General features: G+C 42.0%; 1 protein-coding gene across 3 annotated transcripts in view; it reads right to left on the minus strand.

The window, feature by feature from the left end:
• Positions 1-15,889, minus strand: part of LOC135104970 (uncharacterized) — a 109,994-nt gene that overhangs the window by 19,390 nt on the left and 74,715 nt on the right. The window contains exon 1 of one of the 3 annotated variants that reach the window (XM_064012834.1): positions 11,433-11,739. The exons of the other annotated variants lie outside the window; for them this stretch is intronic. The gene's annotated coding sequence lies outside the window, so the exon portion shown is untranslated. Of the gene's footprint in view, positions 1-11,432; positions 11,740-15,889 lie in introns of those variants that run through there. 3 annotated transcript variants of the gene reach the window in all.

Consider the following 15,889-nt stretch of genomic DNA (forward strand, 5'->3'; position numbering starts at 1 on the left):
GAAAACAGATCATGTAAGGAAAAGAAAAAAAAAAAAGGGACAGAAAATTTTGACGTGACTCCTTGTTCAGATACATTACAAATATATCAAGGAGAAACTGCATTCCTAACAATATCAGTGGAGAAGAAGAAGAAGAAGAAGAAGAAGAAGGAAGAAGGAAGAAGGAAGAAGAAAGAAGAAAGAAGAAAGAAGAAAGAAGAAGGAAGAAGGAAGAAGGAAGAAGGAAGAAGGAAGAAGGAAGAATGAAGAAGAAGAAGGAAGAAGGAAGAAGGAAGAATGAAGAAGGAAGAAGAAGAAGAAGAAGAAGGAAGAAAAAAGAGGGAAGAAGGAAGAAGAAGAAGAAGGAAGAAGGAAGAAGGAAGAAAGAAGAAGGAAGAAGAAGAAGAAGAAGAAAGAAAAAAACAAGAACAAGAGCAAAAAGGAGATGACGATGGCGATGACGATGACGATGATGATGATGATGATGATGATGATGATGATGATGACCGTGATGATGATGATGATGATGAAAAGCAACAACAACAACAACAACAACAACAACAAAGAGGAGAGAAGGACGAGAGGAATAAGATGAAGAAGAGAAGGAGGAAAAGGAAAAAGAAGAAGAGAGAGAAAGGACGAGAGGAATAAGATGAAGAAGAGAAGGAGGAAAAAGGAAAAAGAAGAAGAGAGAGAGGAGAAGGAGGAAAAGGAGTTTCAGTCCTTCCCAACATAAGTAATTCCTCTCCTGTAAACTTTCTTCTGGTCAGACAAAATTATCCCAAAGATTTCCTGTCTCGCTTTGCTTTCCCTTTCTCCTGACTCACGATTGCCGGCCAGGACGATAAAACTGGAGACAACAACGGGGAAAAGAGAAAGGGAGAGGCGAGGCAATAAGGAGGAGGAGGAGCAGGAGGATGGGGATAAGAGATAACGAGACGAAATGAATTGGCAGGAGAAAATCCTTTACAAATAGAGAAGGAAAGGAGGAAAAAGAAAAAGATTTGAAAGTTAAGTGATGATGTTGAGAGAGAGAGAGAGAGAGAGAGAGAGAGAGAGAGAGAGAGAGAGAGAGAGAGAGAGAGAGAGAGAGAGAGAGAGAGAGAGACCCTGATCTACACACTCCTACAAAGGGAATGGGATGGGCAGGTCAAGGAAACAGATAAGGTTGAAGTTTCTGGGAACTCACACACTCATTCCACAACTATTCCACCACTTCCTCTTCATACCACTACCCAGAGAGTGCTGTGGGGCATGACAATGATGTGTTGCTGTGTGATAGGGAAGCTAAAATACATTCTTCATTACAGTGGCGGATGATTAGAACTGACTTAGTAATGTGGTCAGTGCAGTCAATAGAGGGCTTGGAAAATTAGACACGGTATTTATGGGTGAGGGATGAGGCTGTGCTTACTGCATGCTTACTGGCTTCTTACAGCTTCCCTTAATGTTCGTTTATGTTTAAGCTTTTGGTCTCATGCTTTATCTTTTCCAATGCAAGAATAGGTGAATATATATGCTATACAAGGACTGTGTTTGCATACTGGTTTCTTAACGCTTCTCCCATGTCCATGTATGTGTAAGCTTTTGGTCTCATCCTTACATTTTCCAATGCAAGATCCTTCGATTTATCCTCACCACCCTCACTCCACCATCACAACCCTTATAACTACAGTGATTCCTGAACATACGGATGAAAGGCGGATGCTTGAGACACGAGGCGGTGTATGTAGAATTTCTCACCGCTAATTAGTATACTTTCTTCGCCTCACTCAGCGACGCAAGAACCAGAGTAACGCGTCAGTTTCTCTACAGGTGTCATGGATCACCCTGCTGGCGTCCCACATTAGCATAAAATCTACCTTCGCCTTATTACCGATCCATCTTTCCATCGTAAACAAACTGTACAGCTGAACGCAAAGACCTCAGCGGGAGTCAAAAGACCACGAGGCACTAAAGAAGACTCCTGCCGTAAAGTCGGTCACGACACCTCACACACACGAGAAAGTTGCATCTGGGATCCTCAACCAGCTCTTCGATATTTCCTCTTCCCATCCCCAGTAAGGGAAAAACCGTTGGAGGGAGAATTACAAAAGTTCGCCTTCAGTTTTGGTGTTGGCGCGTCGTGCTTGTCTACGAAGAATTTCAAAAACCTGACTACGAAGAATTTCAAAAACCTGCAGACCTTTAGATTGTTTGGTTTCGCAGCAGTAATGAGAAATAATTGATTGCTGCATAAGGAAAAGAAAGAGAGTGTAATTTGCTGTTTTTATTGTTTGTAGGGGTGAGTTCAACTATGTACTTGCTTGATTTCACTACAGCATTATGGGAAATCTATTGCGGTGTAAGACAAAAGAGTGTACTGCTGCTCCTGTTATTTGTTAGGATGAGTTTAAATACTTGCTTAATCTCAATGAAGTTAAAGAAAACTGAGAGAGTAATGAAGGAAAAGAGAGTCTACTCCTGCTTCGGTTATTTATTGTGGTTGATAAGATAAAGCGCTGCGCCTGTAGTGTAGGCGTACATAGGTGCAGTCTGTAAGATAGAGGCAGCATTTCGATGACTACGTGAGGCGCTGTCTTCCTTGTTGACGTCATGCCTTCGAAGTGGACAAACTTGCCATGCACAACAAAACTTGAAAAGCAAGAAAGGCAAAAGCTCGTTAAATTTTATCAATGGAAAGATCTCTCTCTCTCTCTCTCTCTCTCTCTCTCTCTCTCTCTCTCTCTCTCTCTCTCTCTCTCTCTCTCTCTCTTTCTGGCGGTGAGGTAAACACAAAACACCACCCCGGCCTTCCACCTCCATCTCGTTCGGCGCCACAAAGAGCAGCGAGTTTGTGCAAATGCGTGACTGCGAGAGTACTAGCGGCGTCTTTCGGTCTCTGTGGTGGGACTTATTCGGGCAGTGTTGCCAGACTGTTGTGTTATGCACGCCCCTACCCTGTCCCAGCCTCCCCCAAGCCTCGATCCCTCGCCAAGGTCCCCAGTGACACCCACAGTCCCTTCCTCCCTCACTCCTCCTCCTCTCCTCTTTCTCCTCCTCCTCCTCCTCCTCCTCCTCTTCCTTCCTCCCTCACACACTAACACACACACACACACACACACACACATACTCCCTTCCCGGTAAACAGGTCACAGCCACTCGAAACAGGAAGCTGAACTAGATTTCATCAAGACATCTTCCTGCGTGCCGCAAAAACTGGTTCTTACTTTTGAGGTGGTTACTGGCGAGATACACACACACACACATACACACACACACACACACACACACACACACACACACACACACACACAGTCAAGATGCTCATACATATATAAAGACACATGTAAAGAGATACACATCAAAGTATATAAAAATTGTAAGACACCTACACACACACACACACACACACACACACACACACACACACACACACATGCACACGCTGACCGTCTTCTTTTCTTCCTCCACCTCCTCCTCCTTCTCCTGCTCCTCCTCCTCCTCCTCCTCCTCCTCCTCCTCCTCCTCCTCCTCCTCCTCTTCCTCCTCCTCCTCCTCTTCCTCCTCCTCCTTCTCCTCCTCCTCCTTCTCTTCGTTTTCTTCCCAGCGTTTCTCTTCACAAACCTGAGAGAAAATGTAGCTTTCTTTCTTCCTTTCAGGTCATGAGTATAGTTTGAAGATATATTTATTGGCCAACTTTTCATTGCCTTGTATCGCCTCCTCATCTTTCCACTCGCTTGCCGCCCACCATCGCCTTCATCCACACACACACACACACACACACGTTCATGATTCTCAACAGGTGTGCTAATGAGACAGGAAGGGCGGGGCTGGACAGGTGTGGAGTAGTGAGAGTAATGGAAGCAGATGCGAAGGAGAAAGAGAACTGAAAAACAGTTGTGGAGGTGGGAGGAGATGTGTGAGGGAGTGAGGCTCGACCAGGCAGGAGGGCAGTCATGCAAGGTCGTCCCAGGAGCCCCACTGACCCCTAACTGATGCGGGTCCAGTTATGTGAGCGAAGTGACGTGAGCTTGCGGGTCTGTGTGGGAATAGACGCGGGTTTGGGCGGGTCTCGGCAGGAGTCAAGATTGTTTGGGCGGGTTCGCGCGGATTTTTTGGCGGGTTGATGTGGCGGGTTTGTGGCGGGTTGACGTGGGTTTGCCCGGGTTTCGGCAGGCTTGTGGGGAGGCAGTTGACGCGGATTTGTAGCGGGTCTGCCGGGCGGGTTCACGGAGTTTGGGCGGGTTTGTAATGGGTCGACGCAAGTTTGAGAGGGCTAGTGGCGGGTTTGGGCAGGAGTCGAGAGCATGCTTTGGGGAGGCTTGGGCGGGATTTGAGAGGAATACTGTTGGCGAGTTTCGGCGGGAGTCGAAGAAATAGGATAGGATACAAAAAGTGAGGGAAAGACTGAAACTGCCATAATGGTGGAGGGAATAAATCAGTTACAGTTTTTCAAAAGAAGGAAATAAATATGAAAAGCAGATTTTTAAAGATGCATGAATAAAATAAAACAAAGACAGAAAGACAAACATAGATAAAGGAACACACACGCACACACACACACACACACACACACACACACACACACACACGTGAGCACTCTAATGAAAACGTGGAAATAAAATATAAAAGGAAAAACACAATTCGGTAAAATATGACGAAAAAAAGAAAAGATGAAGATTTAAAATAATGAAATAAAAACTGTCGGCAGGAGCACCATTTGGAAGACAAAGGAGGAGGAGGAGGAGGAGGAGGAGCAGGAGGAGATAGGATCGCAACACTTCTGACCGGCCGCCTCCTGAAGGAGAGAAAAGACAATTTACAAGATTACCTGGTTGAATGAAGGGAAAAAAAAATAGATGGATAAATATTGAGAGAGAGAGAGAGAGAGAGAGAGAGAGAGAGAGAGAGAGAGAGAGAGAGAGAGAGAGAGAGAGAGAGAGAGAGAGAGAGAGAAATGTGGATAAATGCAGGAAATAGATATGTATAGATAGATAGTTACTTACATAGATACATACGTAAATAGATAGGTAGATAAGTAAATAGATAGATAGATAGATAGATAGATAGATAGATAGATAGATAGAGAAATAGCTATAAAGACTAATTTATGAAACAACTGACTTAATGATTGACTGACCAACTAGATGAGTGATATGTGGTGTACCATAACGGCTGGCATGTTAAAGAGTTGTTGTTATTTTTCTTTCACATTTTTATTCATGGTGAAAGCTCCACTACCATCACCATAACCACTATAACCACCCTCACTACCATCAACAACCTCAACTAACAGTAAGAACACTAACTACTATTATTACTACTAATACTACTACTACTACTATTACTACTACTACTACTACTACTATTACAAAAACACATGAACAGCAACCTATGCGTTTAAAAGCGAGGAGAGTTCAGACCTTAAACTATCTCTCTCTCTCTCTCTCTCTCTCTCTCTCTCTCTCTCTCTCTCTCTCTCTCTCTCTCTCTCTCTCTCTCTCTCTCTCTCTCAACTCGGGTTCCTTACATATCACAAGTTCCACCCCGCTGCCCACGAGATAAGCATCATGAGAGGGATGGTTGGGCTAGGTTGGGAGGGAGGTGGAGGGTGGGAGATCGAGAGGGAGAAGCGGGAGCAGGGGGGAAGGGTAGGGGAAGAGAGAGAGGTGGTCTCTGGTGAGGAAGAAAAAGGGCTGAGGTGAGGACAAGGGGAGGGGACGTGTTGGAGGAAAGGAAATTATTGGAGAGTCTGGAAAAGTTGAAGATGGGAAAATGGAAGACCGAAAGCCTGCGTCGTGAAATTTAGTTGTCTTCACGATCGCAATTAAGAAGCTGTTTTCCCTTTTTTTTTCTCTTTTTTTTTTCCTTTTTTCTTCTTTTTTTTTTTTTTTTTTTACTTTATGTTCAGGTGACTGTGAAGGAACAGAAGTGGATATGTTTCCCGTAATGTTTTGTTTTATTTCTTATTTCTCTTTTGTTTATGATTTTTCTTTTCTTCCATGCTTATATTGGTTAAGCTTCCATAGGCTATGATGAAGGATATATGAGACTGTCCTCTTTAAATACATTCATACAGAAAATAATGAGAGAGAGAGAGAGAGAGAGAGAGAGAGAGAGAGAGAGAGAGAGAGAGAGAGAGAGAGAGAGAGAGAGAGAGAGAGAGAGACAGACAGACAGACAGACAGACAGACAGACAGACAGACAAACAGACAAACAGACAGACAGACAAGCAGACTAACAGATAGACAGACAGACAGACAGACAGACAGACAGGCATACAAGAGATCCTACATTTAGATGCAGTTAATCATTCAAAACGCAATTTTCACATACAGCATAAACTTTCACATGCTCAAAGAAAGAAACGCAAAAGAGGAAAACAAACAGTACTGGCTAAACAGTAACCAGACCGTAAGATGAATAGAGGGTGCCAAAACTCCCGGATTTCCTCTACTACGCATGCTTCAGGACAAAATTTTTTTTCGTTAAGTAGCTGCCACCGGAAGACGGATCCACGCGAACGCTCCGGTGAGTCTGGTTACTGGCACATGAACACAACATTCAGGATTATAAATACAATATGTCTCAGTTATTTCACTTAGGACTGTACTGTCAAACTTATCGGCGTCTCATTCTGATGACATTTATTAGATTGTAGTCGGAGTTACTGGATTAATTTTTAAACAAAACATGTGAGACTAAGGAATAAGCGAAAGCATTGCACAAGACAGAAACATCCGGAAAAAAAAAAATGCTCATTAAAAGCAGCGATCCAGAACAGAGATTTCAGCTGAGAAGAAGTGGTTTTCAAGAGTGTTTTCATGATTCTGGTGATAGTTCAACAAGTATTGTATTCTGAGTCATCAATTGAAAACACATCATAGCTCGTTTTATGTTCTGTGGCCTTTGAAAGTGCTAGAAAGAACACAACATTTAAGAATACATGCCTATTACTGGGAAGGTGTAACTTTTCTCTCAAATAGTTAGGGAATATTCCTAAGCTAGTTTTCATTCCCAGGCTGTAGTAGGAGTTACTGGTGTTCTCAAGAGTGTTTTTATGATTATGGAGATAGTTTCACAAATAATATACATCATCAACTTGAAAAAAAAAAGAATGCATGAGGGAGCGACTATTCCTCTCTGTGGGCTTGGAAAATACGAGTCGTTATGGGAGAACAAAACGTTCAAGAGTATCGTCACTTAGACCTCGAGGGTGCGACCTTTCTCTCAAACAGTAAGCAGGTATTCCGAGATCAGTTTACATTCCCAGCACATTGGGGAATACGCCGCCGCCCCGTGCGTAGCGGTGCGACTCTGCGCAGAATGGAGAAGGACTCCTTGGGATGCAAAGCGTATAGGTTGTTCTCTGTCCGCCTTGGGGAAATGTTTTCAGACACGAGGAAATAAATGAGTGCACGAATAAATCAATATACATAAAAACAATTGACAAACTAATGTATCAGTAAATCAATAAAGATATATGTTGAAAAAAAAATATTAAGGATGTATGAAGATGCACAGACATTGAATGGTTTCAGTACGAAACTGGATCAGTTTATGAATGTGGGAGATGATGAGTTTTAAGTGGTCACTAGTAGCCTGTGTAAGCCAGGTGACCTTCTTCTTAATATCACTCATGCTTTCTGTTCATCATCTTTCTCATCTCCATCATCAAGCACTGTTACATGTAAGCCAACTGTCTTCTTACAGTTTCCCTTATTTTCTCATAATCGTACCACCTGCCTTTTTTTTATTCCCATACCATTAACTATCCGTTACGTACACGCCAACTATTTCCTATAAGCTTCCCTTATATTCTTATCTTCTTATGTTAAAACCACCTCTTTCCCTATTCCCACAACACTACCCTTCCCATGCACTGCCATCTCCACAGCCTCGTGTCACCTCATCACCCCAACCAGTCCAGTCTTCTTCTCTCGTAACTCAACATCTTCCCATTCACACACACGCTAATCCCTCACCCACGACTACAGCCATGAAACCTGATCTCACTTAGCTGCTGGATCTTACTCACGCAGGTGTCGATTTTTTTTGCGGCGTATCATATTTCTTCCTCATTTGGATTCATCCGGACACACCTCCACTCCCAGGTGAACGAGACAAGTTGCAGGTATTTCCTTTAAACGTCAAGGTGAACGATACTATGAAGAAAATCCAGGTTGATAGGTGGATTTTAGGCGTTTGTGTGTCATATAAGGACTGCCGTTCTATAGACCTGCTGACACACAGACTAACTAACTAGCTACCTATCTAACTAACGAACAAAATAACTAGATAACTAACAAGATCATTCATTCACTCACTCACTTACTCACTGACAGAGACAAGTAAGGAAAGAGGGAAAGACAAGACATGCACGGAGGAATGACGAACGGGGAAGATGAGGCGAGGAATTCACGCACGCGGGAGGAAGAAGAGACACTATAAGAGGAGATAGGGAGCAAGGGTGAAGGTGAAGGTAATCAGGGTGAAGCGAAGAGTATCGTAATGAAGTAAGGAGAAGGAGGGACGGAGGGAGGAAGGGATGGAAGAAGGAAAAGCTGGGAGTGTATGGAACGTTCGTAGAAGGAATACACTGCGATTCCAGGAACATGTGAACATAACATAAGAAAATAAGGGAAACTACAAGAAGTCCCTACTCGTTTCCGCCAATCATCCTTATCCATAAATTCTATCAAATCTCCCTCTAAGGCTCTCTAGTGACTCATCACCAACAACTTGATTTTTGAGTCTATTCCCTTCATCTGCCACTTTATTCGAGTACCAATTTTTTTTTTTTATCTACTTTTATCAGGCTTGAGCTCATTATTGTCGTCTTATCGTGGTTACTGGCCCCTGAGGATTTTACTGATGGAAGTTAGGAGTGGTCTTAGCAGTTGAATGGGTGGAAGGAAGGGAGTGAAGTGCTGGAGAGGGATTAAGGTGAGGAGGGAAGCTGTAAGTTCCTCTTTTAAGTAAGTTTCGTTGGTAATATTTAAACCTCAAGGGAAAATCGTGGATAAAATACGTTAAATGGAGACAAATTTGGTTAAGCTAGGTTAAATTTCGGTGTTTTCGCTTGGGAGCAATGTTTATGTAAAAATTTTCCTCATTAACATTCAAACCGAAAAAAAAAAAAACTTCCCTCAAAACAATTTCGTCCATGATAAGTTACGTTAGGTTAAGTTAAATTTGATCAGGTTAGGTTAGATTAGGTTAGATTAGGTTAAATTTGATTAGGTTATGTTTTTGGTGCTTTGGCACGAGAGAAATGTCTATGGAAGATGTTTCCCAGTGACATTCAAACCAAAGATAGGATTTTTCCCCCTTAAAAGCAATCTCATTCATAATAAGTTAAGATAGATTAAGTTAAGTTTGGTTAGGTTAAGTTTTATGTTTTGGCTGGAGTGAATAATGTGTATGGAGGAACCTTCGTGAATGATATAATACTAGGGAGGTGTTGACATAGAAGCGGTGGGGGCGACATGGGGTGAGTGTCGCGTTACTCGTCCTCTATCTGCTTCGTCGTCACAAGGCCCCACGAGGCACACCAACTGAGTGCAAGAATTACCAAACCTGTTTATTGTCTGTTATGGCATTGCGCTGAAGGCCTGTGTGATAGATTGCAGCGTTTTCTGTTTAACTGTTTATTGTCCGTGATAATGATGATAGAACAGGAGAAAATGCGAACTACAACGAAACAAAGATATATTGATGACAATGATGATGATGGGGAGGAAAAGAATACGAGAAAGAGGGGAAGTTAATAAGAATGGAAAATACGAACGAGAATGAAATAAGAATAAGAACATGACTAATCCCTGAGATCTCCTCGTCAACACCTGGCACAGTTCCAAGAATATGTATCATAAATTTTCTGGTAAAGTTACGTACACCTTCGAGGAGGAAATGTTCGTGGTTCCCAGAATGACGGCCATGGAAATATTTTTATCTAGTTGAAAATGTACCGTTGTGAGGATCCTCGCCGTGATATTACAACTTATGCCTTATTCCTTGACGTGATGGGAAAGACCTGGGAATTCTTTGCTTTGAGATCTTGGCTTTGTGGTCTTTGTTCTCTCATAAAGACATTTTACAAAAGCCACAGAAAAAAATTAGCCGAGTTCTCAAAGATTTTTTTTTTCATTGGTGTTATGGACTCCTTACTAAACCATTACTCATGAAAACACTCTTTAAAAATTCCACAACAGCCCGTTAAAAGTATAGTCTTCTTTGTTCCCTCATAAGAACTGATCTTTAAAGGCCACAGAGAAAAATAGTAAAATTTTCCTTCATGTTTTTTTTTTTTTTTTTTTTTTTTTTGGTCATTGGTGGTAAAAATTCCGTGTTAAACTGTCAGCAGAATCATAAAAACTCTCTTGAAAGTTCCCAGTAACTTCCACAACAGAGATGAGAGGCTGAAAAGTTTGAAAATGCAGTTCCTAGTGACGCATCAGGAGATTTAAATCAGTCTTAACTCGGGCAGCGGTCACGCCCTTAGCATGTTTCTGACAATAACGATTTCAGCAGCAGGACACACACACACAAAAAAATAAAAATAAATGAACAAATAAATAAATTAATTAATAAATAGATAAATAAATAAAAAAATAATAAAAAAATAAAAAATTCCCATACAGTAGATATCTGAAATGGAGTAAAAAAAGGTGGCAACCTCGTATTAACAGAAAACGGAAAACACATCCCCTTAGTCCACATGATAATTACGCTAAAATGCTAAAATTGTGTCATTAACAATTACCAGTTTTCATTAGCGATTACACATTGGATGCATACTCACAATTTGTAAAAAGGTGACTCTAGGAAGTAATTTCAATTGAAGACCTGAATGGAAAAAAAAAAAAGAAAAAAAAAAAAAGGAAACGAAAAAAGGTATTTTTAAGACACTTGAGGCGCACGCGGGTGGTCCAGGCAGCGGCAAGACTGGTAAGGGAGTTGCTGCCATAGCTCAAAAATTTTTCCCTAAAAGTTGGAGAGGAAGTACGTGGAGGGAGACACCCATTAAGGTCACGACCCTGGGGACTCGCTCGTAGGGAGGCCACGGACTGGTTCGAGGCAGGTTTGACTGACACACCTGAACTGCATATCTCTTGCCTCATTATTTCACTGACGCTGGAAAATCCTTCGACTGTCTAACTTCTAAAGTGGAGCAATTTCGGATTGCTTTATCTGTTACAAATTACATAGGATAATTTTTTCTTTTATTTTGTTACGATCACGTAGCATTTCAGAAATAATAAAGATATAATAAATAACAATATAGCTTATAATTTTACTTGTACAAAAATAAACGTAAAAATTTAATGAAAAGATGCCGAACCCATGCAGCTTAAGAACTAAACTAACACCAAGACCTAACATACATAATAACTACTGAAGATCCTACATAAAGGAGAGAGAAAACAGGTGGAAGACTGAAGCTAAGTTTTACAGAATAAATACGTTACTTGAATCCGTGTTCAACAGTTCAGATAAACGCCCGGTGCTTGCACTTGGTCAGCCTAAAGGAGTTCACTCTCGTCTAACCACCAGGGTAAGGGTGACCCCGCAGGCACAGGTCGAATGTGGTGAAGAGGGAGCTTAGTGTGAACTCTCCGCTCCTGGTCCGGGTAGTTCTGCCACTGCCTCGGAACGGGACCTCGTGGTGCCTCATAACGAAGTGAGTGGTGTCGAGACGGGTGACGTGGCGAGGCGGCTGGTCAGAGCTTGGCCTAGGGTAGCGACCGGCGGGGTAGGGGGGGATGGTCGTAACAATTTTCATATAAAAAAAAAAAAAAATCTTACTGAGGATATTTTGATTTTCGCCATTAGGGTGGGTTTTTATTTCACCTTTCTGATCAACACATTCCTGTCTACCGCGTAAACTCTGGAATTCTGTGCCTGATTCCGTTCTTCACCTTCCTTCGGCTTGGGTACGAATATTTTCAAGACCGAAGAGTCAAGATAATTCCAGAACAATCCAGATCTGATGTGGACGCTTTTCAATTCAACTTTTTTTTGAGGAACAGCAAATAAGATTTTTTTTCTTTTATGCTTGAATTGATTTTGCATGTTGGTAATTGTAAACGTTTTGCATAACAGTTCACGGGCAGTCCTATTCTAATTTGAACGCTTTTTTGCTCATTTTCTTTTTCAGGGAGCGGCTAATGAGATTGTATTTCCTTTTAATCTCGGTCAGCCCTTGCATGTTCGTGAATGTGAACCTTTTAGCCAAAGTTTTACTAAAGAAAATTAATTCGATATGATTTCCATTTTCTCTCTATGTTCCTCTCCCTCTCTCCTTTACTCTTTAACATACGTAATTACACTCAATATACATTATATTTTTTTACAGCAATACGTTTTTTTTCCTATACCACACCTGGCCTTGATCCTTGCAAAGCTTACGGTCCTGTCGTCATTAAATATTGTGCCTCCACCCTCATACTTAACTTTTTCGTCTCCCCTGCATGGCAATTAATGTGGCGCTTATCACCTGATCTTTTATATTCCCAGGTTTTATCCTTACGCTAGAAAACGTTATGGACGTGTATACAATATAGGCAAGAGTGACATAAATTTCTAAGAATATGACAAAGAAAAGGTGACGGTTAGCTACACAATGGGAGACAATCAGAGTGGCTTGGTTACGTGTTTATCTTGAACAGGAAAGAATGCTAAATGACGGCTTACATTGTCGCGACTTGCTATCACAGCGCTATCTGGTGTCCACTACATTTACATTAACCATTCCGGGAAGGCAAATTTAAATGTGAATAAGCCAAAGCTGCTTACACGGCGCACCAGCAGCCAAGTGCGTGCAGAGGGATTAAGTTTTATCGCGGCGACCATCTGCCTCAGTCACACACAATCCTGCATCTCATCTCCCGGTGAGCTACCACACGAAACGAGTCCCGGACTATTCCATGCTCGGCGCCTCGCATGAACACAGGCCCTGGATGCGTCGCCCTCGTCCAGTGTCACCGTGGTCGCCAGGAGATGAGTGTGGAACAAGAAGCAACAGGCGGGGAGACAAGTGGGGTGTGGCAGGTGACATGTGCGCGCTTAGCTCTGTCAAGTCTCCTCGTGTCACACACACACACACACACACACACACACACACACACACACACACACACACACACTTCTCAAGACACAAGATGCTTCTTAATGTAATTCTGGACTTACTTTCGGACTGTTCTCTTCCGTAGGCTTTACTTATTTTTTTTTCAAGTTTTCTTGCCCCTGCTCAGAGAGAGAGAGAGAGAGAGAGAGAGAGAGAGAGAGAGAGAGAGAGAGAGAGAGAGAGAGATGAAGAACTTTAGTATTAGGAAATGCTGTGTGTATATTTTCCTACATTATTTCATATTCATATCTTCTTTCAAATGATTCAATTTACATATAAAGTAAGAGTCCCTTTATTGCTTCACTGTTTTTTTTTTCCTTAAGTCTTAATCAATGCACAAAATCGAGTATGAAAAGAGCTTCACGCCTTTTTAACCGGAACTAGCAGCATCAGTGACTCAGTCACTTCCTCAGACTTGCAAAGGCATCACATTACTAAGGATTCCAGATGATCTCCGCACTCCCTATCGCATTTCACGGGGTAGCATGTTGAAGTAAGCGTACAAATGTCATGCTAGTCCCTCTGCCAACATGTCAAGGATGAATGATAGGGTACGTTGATAGATAAATAGACAGATAGATAGATAGATAGATAGATAGATAGATAGATAGATAGATAGATGATAGATAAGCAAACAGATAAATACACAGAGATAGAAGATAGATAGATGAACAGAAAGATGAATAAACACAAACAGGTAGAGAAAGATGAATACACAAACGAAGCTATAAAGAAAAGAACGAGGAAAGACACGTTTGGCATTTCTCGCCCGTGACCTGCGACGTCACAGGAATTCCCTCAAGCAAGGTCACACACACACACACACACACACACACACACACACACACACACACACACACACACACATTTGTCCCGTAGCTCAGTGGAAAACATCCTCGCCTACCTTTCGATGTGCGTAAGTTGGAACCGCGCTAGTGTAGCTAAGGTTTTTTTTTTTTTTTAACACTAGGATGTTAACTTACACGCTGGAGCAAGGAGATGGGCTGTGTATTGTGTGTCATGCCTCAGTGTTACCCACAGATCGGTCTTCATGAGTTTTGTGCATTTGTGTCAAAAACAATAGACTATGGATGTTTTCATATATGTGCGTGTGTATGTGTGTTATGAGTAATATATATTTTTTTTTATCTGTTACTAGTCTTGTCCGTGATTTTGGGTCGTTCTCTTGACATTAAAGTGTTTCTTGCTTTTGGTTAGTGAAGCTTAAGTCTCGTATGGGCCAACAGGTCTGATGTCGTTTGTTTTTTTGTGTTTACGTTCATCTGAGTTTATTTTTCACTTGACAATGAGCAAAAAAAAGAAATGGTGATAATTATAACCTTGATGTTGCTACTGTTAGTGTTTTTTTATTTGTAAAATCAATGAGGATCAAAATATGGTAGGCTTATATATATATATTTTTTTTTTTTTGCAGGAGTCATGTTGTTCTTCCTAATCCGGTACAATTTATCCTCATAAAGTTGTTGCTTTTGCTTGATCCTTGACTCGTGTGAATGAAAGCCGTGGCAGAAGACATCTTGAGGGCTGATTGACATTGATGAGGGAAAGTGTTGCTTGCGTTAACGTTTCTCAAGATGGTGGTAAAAGGAAAATATTAAGTGAGAGATGGTTGAGAGGGAGAGATGGTTGTTGAAGGAAAGACGATGGAAAGGAAAAAAAAAAAGAAGAATTAAGGGAATGATTAGGAAGTTAAAGCAAGGGAAGGGAAGGAAATAAACGGCAATATTTAGAAATGGAAGAAAACGGAGAGTGGCAAGGAAAGGAAGAGAACGAAAGGAAGTAAAAGACGATGAAAAGGAAATAAGAACGGCAAGGAAAGGACGGAAAGGAAGCAAATGAAAAACAAAGAAATGGTAGAAAAGGAGAATGACAAGGAAGGGAAGGAAATGAAAAAAGATGGTTAGAAAAGAGAATGAGAATGGCAGGGAAGGGAAGGGAAGGGAGGGAAGGCAGTGGGAAGTCCCGACTCAGCATTAGGCAACATTGGGTGCGTGACGCAAGCGTTGGCGGGTGCTCGGAGACGGTCTGCATCCCCCATCCCTCATCTCTTTCCATCATCCCCCTTCCTCCCTTCAAGGCAGCGCAAGAGGCAGCAGCATCAAGGAGTGGGTAGGTGGTGGCCTAAGCTTTCCTCTGTACTCAACCCCCAAAGGATATTGTTGTCTTATACTGAGATAATATTTGATGCTAAAACATGTTTCGCTGGCAAATGCATGTACGGGGATGCCACACACACACACACACACACACACACACACACACACACTTAAGTACACAAGCACGCACAGACACACCACGGCTGCTTTCGTTAATGAGAGAAATAAACGAGAGGCATATAGAGGGAGATTTTTTTTTTTATGTACTTTTTATGCTCTAGGACGGACAAACAGCAACAACTAAAACTGAAATAATAGCAACAGTGGCAGCAAAAAGAAAAAGAAGAAGAAGAAAAAAGAAAAGAAAACAAAGAAACAAGCAGAAATAAAAAACATCCCTCCAATACAGCCCATTCCTCCCACCAGCACACCAACACCCTTCCTTCTAACACTCCAGAGGGATGGTACACCCACCCACTGCCCATCAGCCACCAGCCACTAGGCCCGCCCAAGCCAGGCCGCTGACCCGCAGAGAGCGAGCGTCCCGGAATGACTGGAGAGAAACGCGCCACAAAAAAAAAACAGGCAGATCACATGACGAAGTAGAGGCGACGTTTTGCTTCGTCCGCCAAAGTGTTGACCTCGAGGCCTCTTTGAGTCTTTGTCCTCTTTGTCAGCCGCG

This window comes from Scylla paramamosain, chromosome 1 (assembly GCF_035594125.1).
Source record: "Scylla paramamosain isolate STU-SP2022 chromosome 1, ASM3559412v1, whole genome shotgun sequence".
NCBI lineage: Eukaryota > Metazoa > Arthropoda > Malacostraca > Decapoda > Portunidae > Scylla > Scylla paramamosain.